The sequence below is a fragment of the Schistocerca piceifrons genome, chromosome 4 (assembly GCF_021461385.2).
Source record: "Schistocerca piceifrons isolate TAMUIC-IGC-003096 chromosome 4, iqSchPice1.1, whole genome shotgun sequence".
NCBI classification, from domain to species: Eukaryota; Metazoa; Arthropoda; class Insecta; order Orthoptera; family Acrididae; genus Schistocerca; species Schistocerca piceifrons.
Genome location: NC_060141.1, coordinates 435000690 through 435017550, shown reverse-complemented (window position 1 = coordinate 435017550; position 16861 = coordinate 435000690). Strand labels below are relative to the sequence as shown.

The 16861-nt window shown below is 44.8% G+C and overlaps 1 long non-coding RNA gene across 1 annotated transcript in view; it reads right to left on the bottom strand.

Annotated features, from left to right (window-relative positions):
- LOC124796426 overlaps window positions 1-16861 on the bottom strand; it is a 687048-nt gene that overhangs the window by 105705 nt on the left and 564482 nt on the right. The gene's annotated exons all lie outside the window — the stretch shown is intronic.

Below are 16861 nucleotides of genomic sequence, written 5' to 3'. Positions count from 1 at the left end.
CACCATCATAGGTGGGTTCCAGCGACAGTCTTCCGTAATCAGGGACACCGCATGTGTATCATCTCCACCAAGGGCAACAAGATGGTGCACAGATGATGCTGTGGTGTATCGAGAGGTTGTAACAATGGAAAATTGTACTTAAATGCAGGAGGATCTGCAGCGAATTGACGCATGGTGCAGGGAATGGCAATTCAATCTCAATGTAGACAAGTGTAAAGTGCTGCGAATACATAGAAAGATAGATCCCTTATCATTTAGCTACAAAATAGCAGGTCAGCAACTGGAAGCAGTTAATTCCATAAATTATCTGGGAGTACGCATTAGGAGTGATTTAAAATGGATTGATCATATAAAGTTGATCGTTGGTAAAGCAGATGCCAGACTGAGATTCATTGGAAGAATCCTAAGGAAATGCAATCCGAAAACAAAGGAAGTAGGTTACAGTACACTTGTTCGCCCACTGTTTGAATACTGCTCAGCACTGTGGGATCCGTACCAGATAGGGTTGATAGAAGAGATAGAGAAGATCCAACGGAGAGCAGCGCGCTTCGTTACAGGATTATTTAGTAATCGCGAAAGCGTTACGGAGATGATAGATAAACTCCAGTGGAAGACTCTGCAGGAGAGACGCTCAGTAGCTCGGTACGGGCTTTTGTTAAAGTTTCGAGAACATACCTTCACCGAAGAGTCAAACAGTATATTGCTCCCTCCTACGTATATCTCGCGAAGAGACCACGAGGATAAAATCAGAGAGATTAGAGGCCACACAGAAGCATACCGACAATCCTTCTTTCCAGGAAAAATACGAGACTGGAACAGAAGGGAGAACCGATAGAGGTACTCAGGATACCCTCCGCCACACACCGTCAGGTGGCTTGCGGAGTATGGATTTAGATGTAGATGTAAATGTAGAACCAGCTGCTGACGCGAAGTGAAGCAGCCGCTGCCACCTTCCCAGGAATTACGCACAAAAGGAGGCGGCTTTTTCTCCTCTATGGATGCCACCAGGCACCAGCACGAGTACCTAACCTCCCAGTATGCTTACAAATACCACAACTGGCAGTGTGAAACCAGTTTTCAAGTACCAATGGAATCAAGATAGAACCAGCTTCCGACAGCAGGGGCTACTCCTGCCTTCGACACGCCCCCTCCCCCCCCCCCACCCTCCCACCGCCCCCTTCTCTTCACACACAAAACCAACCCCAGCCACGCCTCTGTAACTTCTGTGACTCCTCCAGTGCGCAGGCACCGGAATGACTATTAGTGGCTATACACACTAGTCAATAGTTAAAATGGAGAGGAATCATATATCCCTGCTGAAAACAGAAGACATGAATATGGAGCTAGGTCCAGACACAGTTCATAGCAATATAGAGGGCATGCTGAGGAGGTTAGCAGCCAGCAGAGGTAAACATGCAGCTGCTTACGGAAGTTGCCGAAGACAACAAGAAGGGCGGCTCCAACCTGTCGCTAATTCCCACTCGAACAAATGGGAACTGAGAGGGCGCCGCTGATTTTCACGTGACGCTAGGCTGGCGGCACCATGGGACCTGGCAGACTCCGCTCGTCCGGGGCTGTATATGACGCCAGCCTGAATCAGCTACAAGCAATTCGTGTTTAATTTTCGCTATGATCCATCTGCCTCAAGTATCATATACTGTCTTTGACAGCTGTGACCTGTTCTTTGCTTACAGTTTAACCCTCGGACTAAAGAAGACATGAATATGGAGCTAGGTCCAGACACAGTTCATAGCAATATAGAGGGCATGCTGAGGAGGTTAGCAGCCAGCAGAGGTAAACATGCAGCTGCTTACGGAAGTTGCCGAAGACAACAAGAAGGGCGGCTCCAACCTGTCGCTAATTCCCACTCGAACAAATGGGAACTGAGAGGGCGCCGCTGATTTTCACGTGACGCTAGGCTGGCGGCACCATGGGACCTGGCAGACTCCGCTCGTCCGGGGCTGTATATGACGCCAGCCTCAATCAGCTACAAGCAATTCGTGTTTAATTTTCGCTATGATCCATCTGCCTCAAGTATCATATACTGTCTTTGACAGCTGTGACCTGTTCTTTGCTTACAGTTTAACCCTCGGACTAAAGAGTGATTCTTGCGCATATGACTTGCCCTGGATTACCTTACCGACTCTGCTTAAGGATCAACTGCGAGCGAATTCTGTCCTTGGTCTCTGCTCTGAATCACCATTGGACTGTGTATGTGATTTTGGTGTGAACAATGGTGAGTGTCCAATAAACACTAGCTGAAATGAAGAATAAACCTCCTACTTACCTAGCTGCACACCACATCCTCCAACTCTCCGTTGTCACCAATGTCACATGAATATCCTGGTTCAACGGAGTAATACGTGCAAACTTCAAGTAAATCTAAAAATAAATAAATAAAAATAAAAAAGCCAAGCCAATACGTTTTTCCACACCTCTCGCATTTCCATGATACATATTTCACCTATCTGTTTACCACCAATCCCTAATCCACCCCTCCCACTAAGACAGTACTCAGGACTAAACCTTGATATGAAATTAATGTGGAATCCTCAACTCCTTACGGTCCAGCACAAAGCCCGAAACCGACTGAAACTTGCTTGTGGACATCATGCCAAGTGGAACCGAAGAAACTTCAACCTCGACTGAGTCGTGTTCGACGACATCGGCAAAAGCAGGATGTTTTACTGTTGCACGAGAATGCACGACCACATGTCAGTCAAAATAACATGGAAGCGATCACAAAACTCGGATGGACAACTCTTCAAACACCCGCCTTACAGTCCTGACCTGGCTCCATGTGACTGTCATCTCTTTGCGAAACTGAAAGACGCTTCGTGGAACAAGGTTTGGAGATGATGATTCCCTTGCGCACGGTTCCAAACATTGGCTCCAACAGGTTAGTCCAGAATTTTACCGTGCGGGTACACAGGCCCTGGTTCCAAGATGGCGTAAGGCAGTTGAGAGGGATGGAAATTACGTGGAGAAATGAAAATATTGTTCCTAAAGGATGTATCTACGCAATGTAAAACTAACAAACATGTAGAATAAAACATGGTTTTTTTTTAAAAAAAGTGTGCATTCCTTTTGGAGTGACCCTCGTAGAAACACGTCTACCAACTTTCGTTCGTGTCGCATAACTCCTTCTCGGTTCTGCGATTTTTGGAAAATGAAGAGATTAGCGCAGGAGAGGAAACCGTGGCGGGCCGCGTTAAGCGGTGTGACTTCCGTTCGCACAACAGCATCATCCTCGAACGGCGAGAGGCGCTACGAATCGCAATGTGAGCGGCGGATGTGCCGCTCCGTTCGCGCAGTGGGTGCGGAGTAGGCCAGGCCGGAGCCGGGCGTCCGCGGGCGCCGCCGGTTCGTTAGGGCGGCTCGCGGGGGAGTGCTCGAGGCGGGGCGCCGCTATCTGCAGGCGTGATTAATGCAGCGGATGGCCGCTCGTTATCCCGGACAAAGCGCGCCACCGCCCGCTAGCTGACAACGGCGCCCGCTCCCCGCTCCGCCAGGCGCAGCGCGGCGCCGAGCGGCGGCCATTTATCTGCGGCCATTTACTGCTCGGCCGCAACTTTTGCCGGCGCTCACCTTTTATCGTTCGATTAGAGCGGCCCGCTACGCGGCTCACGTAAACAGAGATGAAATAACGCCCGCGCGCCACAGATATTACGGCGATCAGCAGCACCGCGCTCTGGCATTCCGGTCACGCGATCCCACCAAACTTGCTGGCGGGTAATGCGATCCTGAGCGGCAATTCGCCACTCGTCGGCCGGCCTGCCCTCTCAAGCGTGACGCGCTGTTCGGTCCAGGTACTTTGGTCCCCCTGCTACTGCTGACGGTGTGGCAGAAACGCCAGCGACAAAACCCGTGTTTTGGTAACTACGAGATTGTAAACAGTGGCGACTCAAGTATTGATATGGCTAATTTGGCCAGTAATTCAATAATTCGAAGCCTGCATACTCGTGTTATAAGCTACTACTTCCAACAGCCCTACCACAACAAAGGTCAAACTTTAATAATGATTGTGATGTTGCTCACTCTGCTAAATACTGCATTTTCGGGCAACAACATAGTTATTATGTGGCAGGTGTCATTAGAGCACAGTCAATAATGTCATTTCATGTAATAATGAATAAACTAGGCACTCATCTTTTCGTGCTTCCCACGCTGCTCTCGTTGTAAAATCATGGCTCAATCGTCGAAAAAAAAAAAAAAATGGCTCTGGGCACTATGGGACTTAACATCTGAGGTCATCAGTCCCCTAGAACTTAGAACTACTTAAACCTAACTAACCTAAGGACATCACACACATCCATGCCCGAGGCAGGATTCGAACCTGCGACCGTAGCGGTCGCGCGGTTCCGAACTGAAGCACCTAGACTGCTACGGTCGCAGGTTCGAATCCTGCCTCGGGCATGGGTGTGTGTGATGTCCTTAGGTTAGTTAGGTTTAAGTAGTTCTAAGTTCTAGGGGACTTATGACCTAAGATGTTGAGTCCCATAGTGCTCAGAGCCATTTGAACCTTTTTTTTTGAAGCACCTAGAACCGCTTGGCTCAATCGTCGAAAATCTAGGTGGTGATGATTCCAAGCTCGGATGCAAAGAGGCCTAGATTTTATCCTGCTATATTCAAAAGTTTTGAAGATGCGCTCCATAAACCATTCTTGAAGATTACACTTTTTCTGGACAATGGTGATGTAAAAAAATGATCAGCACTCCGAATTTAAGTTACACTTCCTTTTAATTGCTTTTATTGCAATATCACGTGACACACAAACATCACTTCACAATTCAAAACATACTTGAAAACATCTTCCTCACAGTCACTGTTAAAGTTCACATTTTATAAGCTGACTACGTCCAAGACTTGACCTTCTCAGTCTCTAACTCTCTAACAACTAACTAATAATCGCGTACCCGCTAAAAAATGAGAGTTACAAGTACGTCAAAGATCATAGTGACAAAAGAAAGAATACACATAAGATAATATCATTGCAACATAAACATATCGATGTATCACAAATGAAATCAAATCTGAATGTTGTCTCAGAAATATGTTAACTACTTTACAGAAACATGGTAGAATATTACTGGTATCGAGAGGTTCAGGTGAGGTGCCGTAATGGTTGCGTAATACAAGTACCATTACATACTGAACTTCCGAAATCGATAGATAAATCTGTCGAAACAGGTTAAGTGCACTAAACTATTTCATTTGTGCAGTTGACGAATGATTTTATTTTGAAAAATATATGCAGGGTGTTAAAAAGAGTATTCAGTAATTTGAGAGATGGTAGTACACTCAAGAAGAACAAAAAGTGATCAGTAATGTCGCGTCCCGGCTTAGCCTCACTATACCAGAATGAAGTAAGTGCGAACTGCGTAGCGCAATCGGGATGTCAACGACAATGGGTTAGTTATAAATTGCTGTCAACCTTTATATCGGAGATGAGAGGGAGAGAATCTGCTTGGGTTGAAGCAAATAAGTTTCCTGAAAATAGATTACAGAATTGCAACAGGCACAGAAGATTGGTTAGTTTCCATCAAATTTATACTCCACATACTTATGTGAGGTGTTGGGCCATAAACCCCTTAGTAAGATTCAGTCTATTTATTCGAACTTGCTACTTCAAAGCTAACTGCTGGTACATATAAGAAACAAGTACAAAGCAGTCACTTGTTCTTGGTTAGCACTGAAATCTCTCTAAGTAATTGAGACAAAGACTGACAGCCTCTGTTCAACACAATTCCAATGAAACTCTAAAAATTCTACTTGACCTGCAGTTCCCGAGTGCCCACCAGAGTCTTTCACCGTCTTCTCGTAGTTGAAGTCTTTATCAGCTGTATCGGCTGCTATGGGCCTTCCCGGCCACGCTGGCGTCTCCCTGCGGAATCTCCAAACTGCCGGCACTGGCTCTGAATCTGCACCTGAATCTCTGCTTCTAGCTATTGCGCTGCCTGGCCTTTTATTTCGTTTCTCATGTACTTGGTTCCACACGAGTTAATTTGTTTCACACGACCCTTTCATTTCTAAGTGATCGGATTGCACAAGAATGCCTATGGTTCCACACGACGCTCGCGTTTCTAATTGGTCGGCTTGCACAAGAATGCCTTCGGTTCCATACGACACTTTCGTTTCTAGCTGCACACAACTTAATTTGGTTTCACACGAGTCTTTTCCGCACGTGACTGACACTCTCTCTTGCTATATTATCGCCCTGGTGTTTGCGTCTTCCATTGCGCAAGTTTGATTCATGTTGCTTTCTCTGTCAGGAAGTCAAACACTACATTATTTGATCAACAAGCCATACTTGGCAGCCTCCGCCACTTACCTCGACCCTATGTCCTGGTGGACTATTTCCTAATGCCGGCTGGCTGTTTACCTATGGAGCCTGAGCTCTTATTTTGGTCACAAAAGCAAGAATAAAAATTTTCTACGGTCACAACAGTAAGCATGGTCTCTAAATTGCATACCTTAAGAGCTATTGCAAATTCTTTGGTTTCCGTATTCTGAGAGGGGATAGTTGACACGTCCGTTTCACGCTATATCGATCACCGACTTCAATGACGCCCAGGATGGACAGTCTGCCCACGGCGAGAGGTCTCTCCGCTGTTTCGGGGAGTTCTTAGGCCGTGCGCAAGCTCAGGTAGGCGGCTGTGTCTCGTGATTGCTGCCAGAATGGACGGAGCGCGCGCAGTACCTGAGTGTGGCGGCCTGCGTGGGCGCTGGGAGACGTGCCATTCACTGAGCCAGAACGGCGCGATTAAGAAGCACCGGTGTAGAAGGAAGTAGTCCTGTTACCGCCGCGGACGAGGACGTTCACCACAGGGCACAGCAACGCGCGCTTCGCTGAAGGAAGGCATGGTCCGGTGTGTGGTTGCCGGATCAAGCCGAGGGCTGTGGAGTTGACGGCTGTTTCCGTTGTTCCACAACTGGAGAGGATCTATCAGATTCCCTGTCACCGGCAAACGCAGCTGTATCGCCAAAGTGTCAAATATTCTTCTGTAAGCCTAGGGGCAGCAGCCTTTTCAGTAGTTGCAAAAAAAAAAAAAAAAAAAAAAAAAAAAAAAAAAAAAAAAAAAATGGCTCTGAGCACTAAGGGACTTAACAGCTGAGGTCATCAGTCCCCTAGAACTTAGAACTACTTAAACCTAACCAACCTAAGGACATCACATACATCCATGCCCAAGGCAGGATGCGAACCTGCGACCGCAGCGGTCGCGCGGTTCCAGACTGAAGCGCCTAGAACCGCTCGGCCACTTCGGCCGGCTAGTAGTTGCAGGGACAACAGTCTGGATAATAGACTGATCTGGCCTTGTAACACTAACCAAAACGGCCTTGCTGTGCTGGTACTGCGTACGGCTGAAACCAAGGGGAAATTACAGCAGTAATTTTTCCCGAGGGCATGCAGCTTTACTGTATGGATAAATGATGATGGCGTCCTCTTGGGTAAAATATTCCGGAGGTAAAATAGTCCCCCATTCGGATCTCCGAGCGGGGACTACTCATCTACATCTACATCTACATCTACATGACTACTCTGCAATTCACATTTAAGTGCTTGGCACAGGGTTCATCCAACCACAATCATACTATCTCTCTACCATTCCACTCCCGAACAGCGCGTGGGAAAAAGGAACACCTAAACCTTCCTGTTCGTGCTCTGATTTCTCTTATTTTATTTTGATGATCATTCCTAGCTATGTAGGTTGGGCTCAACAAAATATTTTCGCATTCGGAAGAGAAAGTTGGTGACTGAAATTTCGTAAATAGATCTCGCCGCGACGAAAAACGTCTTTGCTTTCATGACTTCCATCCCAACTCGCGTATCATATCTGCCACACTCTCTCCCCTATTACGTGATAATACAAAACGATCTGCCCTTTTTTGCACCCTTTCGATGTCCTCCGTCAATCACATCTGGTAAGGATCCCACACCGCGCAGCAATATTCTAACAGAGGACGAACGAGTGTAGTGTAAGCTGTCTCTTTAGTGGACTTGTTGCATCTTCTAAGTGACCTGCCAATGAAACGCAACCTTTGGCTCGCCTTCCCCACAATATTATCTATGTGATCTTTCCAACTGAAGTTGTTCGTGATTTTAACACCCAGATACTTAGTTGAATTGACAGCCTTGAGAATTGTACTATTTATCGAGTAATCGAATTCCAACGGATTTCTTTTAGAACTCATGTGGATCACCTCACACTTTTCGTTATTTAGCGTCAACTGCCACCTGCCACACCATATAGCAATCTTTTCTAAATCGCTTTGCAACTGATACTGGTCTTCGGATGACCTTACTAGACGGTAAAGTACAGCATCATCTGCGAACAACCTAAGAGAACTGCTCAGATTGTCACCCAGGTCATTTATATAGATCAGGAACAGCAGAGGTCCCAGGACGCTTCCCTGGGGAACACCTGATATCACTTCAGTTTTACTCGATGATTTGCCGTCTATTACTACGAACAGCGACCTTCCTGACAGGAAATCACGAATCCAGTCGCACAACTGAGACGATACCCCATAGGCCCGCAGCTTGATTAGAAGCCGCTTGTGAGAAACGGTGTCAAAAGCTTTCCGGAAATCCAGAAATACGGAATCAACCTGAGATCCCCTGTCGATAGCGGCCATTACTTCGTGCGAATAAAGAGCTATCTGCGTTGCACAAGAACGATGTTTTCTGAAACCATGCTGATTACTTATCAATAGATCGTTCCCTTCGAGGTGATTCATGATGTTTGAATACAGTATATGCTCCAAAACCCTACTGCAAACCGACGTCAATGATATAGGTCTGTAGTTCGATGGATTACTCCTACTACCCTTCTTAAACACTGGTGTGACCTGCGCAATTTTCCAATCTGTAGGTACAGATCTATCGGTGAGCGAGCGGTTGTATATGATTGCTAAGTAGGGAGCTACTCGAGAGGACGTCGTTATCAGGAGAAAGAAAACTGGAGTTCTACGGATCGGAGCGTGGAATGTCAGATCCCTTAATCGGGCAGGTATGTTAGAAAATTTAAAAAGGGAAATGGATAGGTTAAAGTTAGATATAGTGGGAATTAGTGAAGCTCGGTGGCAGGAGGAACAAGACTTTTAGGGTCAGGCGAATACAGGGTTGTAAATACAAAATCAAATAGAGGTTATGCAGGAGTAGGTTTAATAATGAATAAAAAAGTAGGAATGCGGGTAAGCTACTACAAACAGCATAGTGAACGCATTATTGTGGCCAAGATAGACACGAAGCCCACGCCCACTACGGTAGTACAAGTTTATATGCCAACTAGCTCTGCAGATGACGAAGAAATTGAAGAAATGTATGATGAGATAAAAGAAATTATTCAGATAGTGAAGGGAGACGAAAATTTTATAATCATGGGTGACTGGAATTCGGTAGTAGGAAAAGGGAGAGAAGGAAACGTAGTAGGTGAATATGGATTGGGGGGAAGAAATGAAAGGGGAAGCCGCCTGGTGGAATTTTGCACAGAGCACAACTTAATCATAGCTAACATTTGGTTCAAGAATCATAAAAGAAGGTTGTATACATGGAAGAAGCCTGGACATACTGACAGGTTTCAGATAGATTATATAATGGTAAGACAGAGTTTAGGAACCAGGTTTTAAATTGTAAGACATTTCCAGGGGCAGATGTGGACTTTGACCACAATCTATTGGTTATGAACTGTAGATTAAAACCGAAGGAACTGCAAAAAGGAGATGGGAGTTGGATAAACTGACTAAACCAGAGGTTGTACAGAGTTTCAGGGAGAGCATAAGGGAACAATTGACAAGAATGGGGGAAAGAAATACAGTAGAAGAAGAATGGGTAGCTTTGAGGGATGAAGTAGTGAAGGCAGCAGAGGATCATGTAGGTAAAAAGACGAGGGCTACTGGAAATCCCTGGGTAACAGAAGAAATATTGAACTTAATTGATGAAAGGAGAAAATATAAAAATGCAGTAAATGAAGCAGGCAAAAAGGAATACAAACGTCTCAAAAATGAGATCGACAGGACGTGCAAAATGGCTAAGCAGGGATGGCTAGAGGACAAATTTAAGGATGTAGAGGCTTATCTCACTAGGGGTAAGATAGATACTGCCTAAAGGAAAATTAAAGAGACCTTTGGAGATAAGAGAACCACTTGTATGAACATAAAGAGCTCAGATGGAAACCCAGTTCTAAGCAAAGAAGGGAAAGTAGAAAGGTGGAAGGAGTACATAGAGGGTCTATACAAGGGCGATGTACTTGAGGACAATATTATGGAAATGGAAGAGGATGTAGATGAAGATGAAATGGGAGATAGGATACTGCGTGAAGAGTTTGACAGAGCACTGAAAGACCTGAGTCGAAACAAGGCCCCAGGCGTAGACAACATTCCATTAGAACTACTGACAGCCTTTGGAGACCCAGTCCTGACAAAACTCTTCCATCTGGTGAGAAAGATATATGAGACAGCCAAAATATCCTCAGACTTCAAGAAGAATATAATAATTCCAATCCCAAAGAAAGCTGGTGTTGACAGATGCGAAAATTATCCAACTATCAGTTTAATAAGTCACAGCTGCAAAATACTAACGCGAACTCTTTACAGACAAATGGAAAAACTAGTAGAAACCAACCTCGGGGAAGATCAGTTTGTATTCCGTAAAAATATTGACCCTACGACTGATCTTAGAAGCTAGATTAAGGAAAGGCAAACCTACGTTTCTAGCATTTGTAGACTTAGAGAAAGCTTTTGACAATGTTGACTGGAATATTCTGTTTCAAATTCTGAAAGTGGTAGAGGTAAAATACAGGGAGCGAAAGGCTATTTACAATTTGTACAGAAAGCAGATGGCAGTTATAAGAGTCGACGGAAGCAGTGGTTGGGAAGGGAGTGAGACAGGCGTGTAGCCTATCCCCAATGTTATTTAATCTGTATACTGAACAAGCAGTAAAGGAAACAAGAGAAAAATTCGGAGTAGGTATTAAAATCCATGGAGAAGAAATAGAAACTTTGAGGTTCGCCGATGAAATTGTAATTCTGTCAGAGACAGCAACGGACTTGGAAGAGCAGTTGAACGGAATGGATAGTGTCTTGAAAGGAGGATATAAGATGAACATCAACAAAAGCAAAACGAGGATAGTGGAATGTAGTAGTATTAAGTCGGGTGATGCTCAGGGAATTAGATTAGGAAATGAGACACTTAAAGTAGTAAAGAAGTTTTGCTATTTGGGGAGCAAAATAACTGATGATGGTCGAAGTAAAGAGGATATAAAATGTAGACTGGCAATGGCAAGAAAGGCGTTTCTGAAGAAGAGAAATTTGTTAACATCGAGTATAGATTTAAGTGTCAGGAAGTCGTTTATGAAAGTATTTGTATGGAGTGTAGCCATGTATGGAAGTGAAACATGGACGATAAATAGTTTTGACAAGAAGAGAATAGAAGCTTTTGAGATGTGGTGCTGCAGAAGAATGCTGAAGATTAGATGGGTAGATCACATAACTAATGGGGAGGTACTGAATAGGATTGGGGAGAAAAGAAGTTTGTGGCACAACTTGACTAGAAGAAGGGATCGGTTGGTAGGACATGTTCTGAAGTATCAAGGGATCACCAATTTAGTATTGGAGGGCAGCGTGGAAGGTAAAAAACGAAGAGGGAGACCAAGAGATGAATACACTAAGCAGATTCAGGAGGATGTAGGTTTTAGTAGTTATTGGGAGATGAAGAAGCTTGTACAGGATAGAGTAGCATGGAGAGCTGCATCAAACCAGTCTCAGGACTGAAGACCACAACAACAACAACAGCCTAGAAAACTTCCAGTGCCGCAGTGTAGTGTTTTAACCTAGTCATGCACGCATGTCAATCTCGCAAGCAAGCTGCCGCGTGTTATCAGTAGAGCGAACAGGCTGCTCTATTCCCATCCAAGCCAAGCTATTCCCTGACTGCCCGTCCTCCCGCTGTGTAACGCAATGGTTTATTCTGTACGCTTTCATTAGAGTACGGTTCGGATGTTGATGAAAAGACTTTTTTAATTTTTTAATTTTTTATTTTTTGAACCCGAGTATCACAAGACCATGCTCAGTGAAATACACATTCAATTTGGGTTATTGTAGGTCAGAAAATAGTGGATTTATTTGTTGTTTTTGTTTTTTTTCCTTTTTGGCTTATTACGGGCTTATTTACGGTTTTTTTCTGCAACTTCATTCTGTTTCGACCAGTACTGGTTATTCTCAATTAGAAACATCATCAGGACACCTCTAATACAGGTCTCCTGTAGTAAGTGGATCCATTTCTGAAAGTCGAGATACTTATCACCTAAGGAGCTGAAGATTATGGTAATGCAACGCCAAATAAAGCAAGGTTTTGGAAGTCTAGTTTCTGCTACCATATCGTGTTTCAGCCAAATACGTGCCCAGCTATCCCAGTTTTAATTAATTATTCCAGGATGCGTATTGCGCTGCATTTATTCTAAGTGGCCAAAATAGTCCATTGTAAATTTATCAAATGAATTTTAGCAAATACGAAGTTTGTTTATAATTTTTGTTGTCTGAAAGAAGAAGCTTTTCTTTCACACTACGCTTTCTTCGCACTACGTTACATACCACCGGAGCGAGTGAGGTGGAGCAGTGGTTAGCACACTGCAATCGCATTCGGGAGGACGACGGTTCAATTCCGCGTCCGCCCATCCTAATTTAGGTTTTCAGTGATTTCCCTAAATCTCTCCAGGCAAATGCCGGGATGGTTCCTTTGAAAGGGCACGGCCGACTTCCTTTCCCATCCTTCCCGAGACCGATGACCTCGCTGTTTGGTCTCTTCCCCCAAACAACCCAACCCAACATACCACCGGAGTGTGTTTTTAATATCCTCTGAACAATACTTTTTTCTATTTCACTCAATTTTTGCCGTAAATGTAGACAGCCTATACACTGCTAAATGGCCTCAAGTCCTTAGTATATATTTCCACACACTTGTCAGTCACCAAGTCTTTGTCCTCTTTCAAAATATTTATGGAGTGATGAAAGTGCTAGTTAAATTACAAACATATTGTAACATACTCCAGGTTCCCAAATGAGTGGTTAGTTACTTTTTACGCAGTTTTCAGTTCGAGACACTTACCGATTCATCTGAAAACATTTCCCGTGCTGGACTTGCGCTCTGCTTCGTTTCTGGTATATGATCACCAATTCTTAATTTATCCTGAATCTCCTTTAAGTCTGATTTATTGATTTTGCCGCTCTCACATTTATGATAAATGAGCTGCAGTGAAAGTACCTACGCATTCATATACCTGGCTTTGAGACAGCAACCAGCCACAAATTTATTAAGTTCATTTATTAAAAAGGTACCGTTGCCGGTTTCGAATCATTACAATTCCTCGTCAGACGGCTTTCATGCTTTCATTAGAGCATGTGATGCATTTTTTACTGATTAGTAGTCCTAAAATATAAATAATACATAATTATAAGCACGTCACACAGATGGTTGCGTTACACATTTGCACTGGGATGTGACTCACGTGAAATGTCGGTTTGGAGTACTTGTTTTCATACTCAAAACTGGCATTTCACGTGAGTCACAGGACTGGAATACACCAAAGTTTTTTCATGTCCAGTGGGTTCAGATCGGAGGACCTGGGAGGTCGTGGTATTGGCGAGCCACAACCGATACACATGTTGTCGAAGATGATGTTTGGTTTGTGGGGCGCTCAACTGCGCGGTAATCAAGGCCCGTACAATCTCCCAATCTTAACACAGTCCAATTTTAGCCACGTTCACAAATGATGATGAAACGATGGGTACAACCCAAACACCCAGTCCCCGGGCAGAGAAAATCCCCAACCCGGCCAGGAATCGAACTCGTGACCTTGTGATCCAGAGGCAGCAACGCTAGCCACTAGACCACGAGCTGTGCATACTTATTGTCGAAACGCTACGTACCTGTACCTAGTATCGAGAATGATAATAATATCAGACCAGTTTTTAACTTTCTAATTCACGGCTCGCTTGTTGCGTTTCGATACAAATATAAAGTTAGACATTAACGTGTTGTAACATAGTCATGACGGCTCTTGTGCACATGTTGTACTGAGGAAACCACTGGTTTCCAGACCAATGTTTATTAGGGTTAATTGCTTGTTTCACTCTGCTTTACTCGTCTCTTTAGTTTGAGTCTATAATAATCAAACACGTCGTAAACCTCTTCCTCTGGACCCTGCGGAAATCGCTACTTGCCTACGTCATGGAGCTAAAATGTACCTGGATTTTCAACGCAGTTCAGGGGCACACGCTGTTTTTCCAGTCGTGAAAGAGAGTCCTGCGCACACCAGTCTCTCAACATTCCTAGAACGATAATTAGAGGCTTAGACCGTGCACGATTTGTTAATGTACAGCAAGAAGAGTTTTGAGCACGAGAAATTTCCCATCGAATTAGCGGATGCCACAGCGACTTCATTCGAGCATCCATTTACCACAGTGGGACACAAAACAATGAAAACCTGTCTCGTAATGGTCGCCCACGGTGTACAAAATTAGCTACCGGGTTACGAGAATACTATGCGACATGCTGTCGCTGCATCTACAACTGTGCATGCACACTATCTGATCAAAAGTGTCCGTACATCCTACGTAATGCAGAATTCACCACTAGACTTCACAAGAGCCGAACCAGCATTGTGCTGCCAGCAGAGAAGCAGTAACAGCAGAGTGGGTTGGTCAGGAGTGCCCGGTTTCTTAGAACGTGGACTACTCATTGGATGTCACTTGACCAACAAATACTTCAGGGACTTTTCAACTCTTTTAAAGCTGCCAAAATGAACTGTTGGTGATGTGACTGTGACTACGGAACGCGTAGGAACTACCGGACCTAAACAAAGACCATGCAGATATCTTGAACTGACGGCCAGGGACCATGGAGCATCGCGGAGGGTTGCTGTAAAAAACCCATAAGAAATCAGCGGAAGGAATCAATCACGTGTTCGAAAGTGCTGCCACCTCTCCAGCTAGCACAGTGACTGATAATCGATGCTTGATTTCCGATAAAGAGTGACGCAACCGGACAGTGCCTGACTGCAGACGAGTGATTTGGACCGATGAATCACGATGTATCCTGGGGAAAACCCATGGAAGTGTTTGGTTTTGGGTTTAGCCTCGAGAACGATACCTGACATCGCGTATACTGCCAAGAGTGATGTACAGAGGAGCTGGTGTTACGATTGGAGGTGTTTCTCGTGGATATCGTGTGGTTCCCTATTGTGCTTAAGAAAACGCCAAATGTCGAAGAATAATTTTAGGGCATTGTATACTGTGTACTGAAGAGGAAAAGTTGGGAGACGATGATTATTTGTATGGGCATGACACTGCAGCCTTTTATAAAGCGGCACCTATGAGATAATGGTTTCTGGACAACAACATTTACGAAATGGACTGGCCCGCCCAGAATATTGACCTGACCGTAGTGGAACACATTTGGTATATAATAAAATGCAGCACCTGCAGCCGCAGTTTTCATGTAATTTTATTATATAGCAACCACAGTGAATTAATACACAATCTTCATATCTCAACTAAAGCTTAGGAGGTGAGCCCAAGAGGCCTGAAGATGGTGTATTGATTCACCGAAAATGGTTGCAATACACTCTGAAGAGGCAAAGAAACTGATACACCTGATTTATCTCGAGTAGGGCCCCCGCAAGCGCACCGAAGTGCCGCAACACGACGTGGCATAGACTCGACTAGTGTCTGAAGTAGTGTTTGAGAGAACTGACACCATGAATCCTGCAGGGCCGTCCATAAATCCATAAGTGTGCGACGTGGTGGGGATCTCTTCTAAATAGCACGTTGCAAGGCATCCCAGATATACTCAACAATGTTCATGTCTGGGGAGTTTGGTGACCAGCGGATGAGTTTAAACTCAGAAGAGTTTTCCTGGAGCCACTCTGTAGCAATTCTGTACTTGTGGGGTGTCACATTGTCCTGCTGGCATCGGAATGCACAAGGGTTACGAATGGATGCAGGTGATCAGACGCGATGCTTACGTACGAGTCACCTGTCAGAGTCGTATCTAAATGTATCAGCGGCCCCATATCACTCCACCTGACACGCTCCACACCGTTACAGAGCCTCCACCAGCTTGAACATTCCCCTGCTGACATGAAGGGTCGATGGATTCATGAGGTTGTCTCCATACCCGTACACGTCCATCCACTCGATACAACTTGAAACGAGAACCGTCCGACCAGGCAACATGTTTCCAGTCATCAACAGTCCAGTGTCGGTGTTGACGGGCCCAGGCCAGGCGTAAAGATTTGTGCCGTGCAGCCATCAAGAGTACACGAGTGAGCCTTCAGTTCCGAAAGCCGATATCGATGATGTTTCGTTGAATGGCTCGCACGCTGACACTTGTTGATGGCCCAGCATTGAAATCTGAAGCAATTTGCGGAAGGGTTGCTCTTCTGTCACCTTGAACGATTCTCTTCAGTCGTCGTTGGTCCTGTTCTTGCAGGATCTTTTTCCGGCCGCGGCGATGTCGGAGATTTGATGTTTTACCGGAGTCCTGATATTCATGGTACACTCGTGATATGGTCGTACGGGGAAATCTCCACTTCATTGCTATCTCGGAGATGATGTGTCCCATCGCTCGTGCGCCGACTATAACATCACGTTCAAACTCACTTCAATCTTGATAACCTGCCTTGGCAGCAGCAGTAATCGATCTAACAACTGCCCCAGACACTTGTCTTATACAGGCGCTGTCGACCCCAGCATCGTATTCTGCCTGTTTTTCATATCTCTGTATTTGAATACGCATGCCTATACCAATTTCTTTGGCGCTTCGGTGCAATAAAATAACAGCAAAACGACGTCTGCAGGTGTT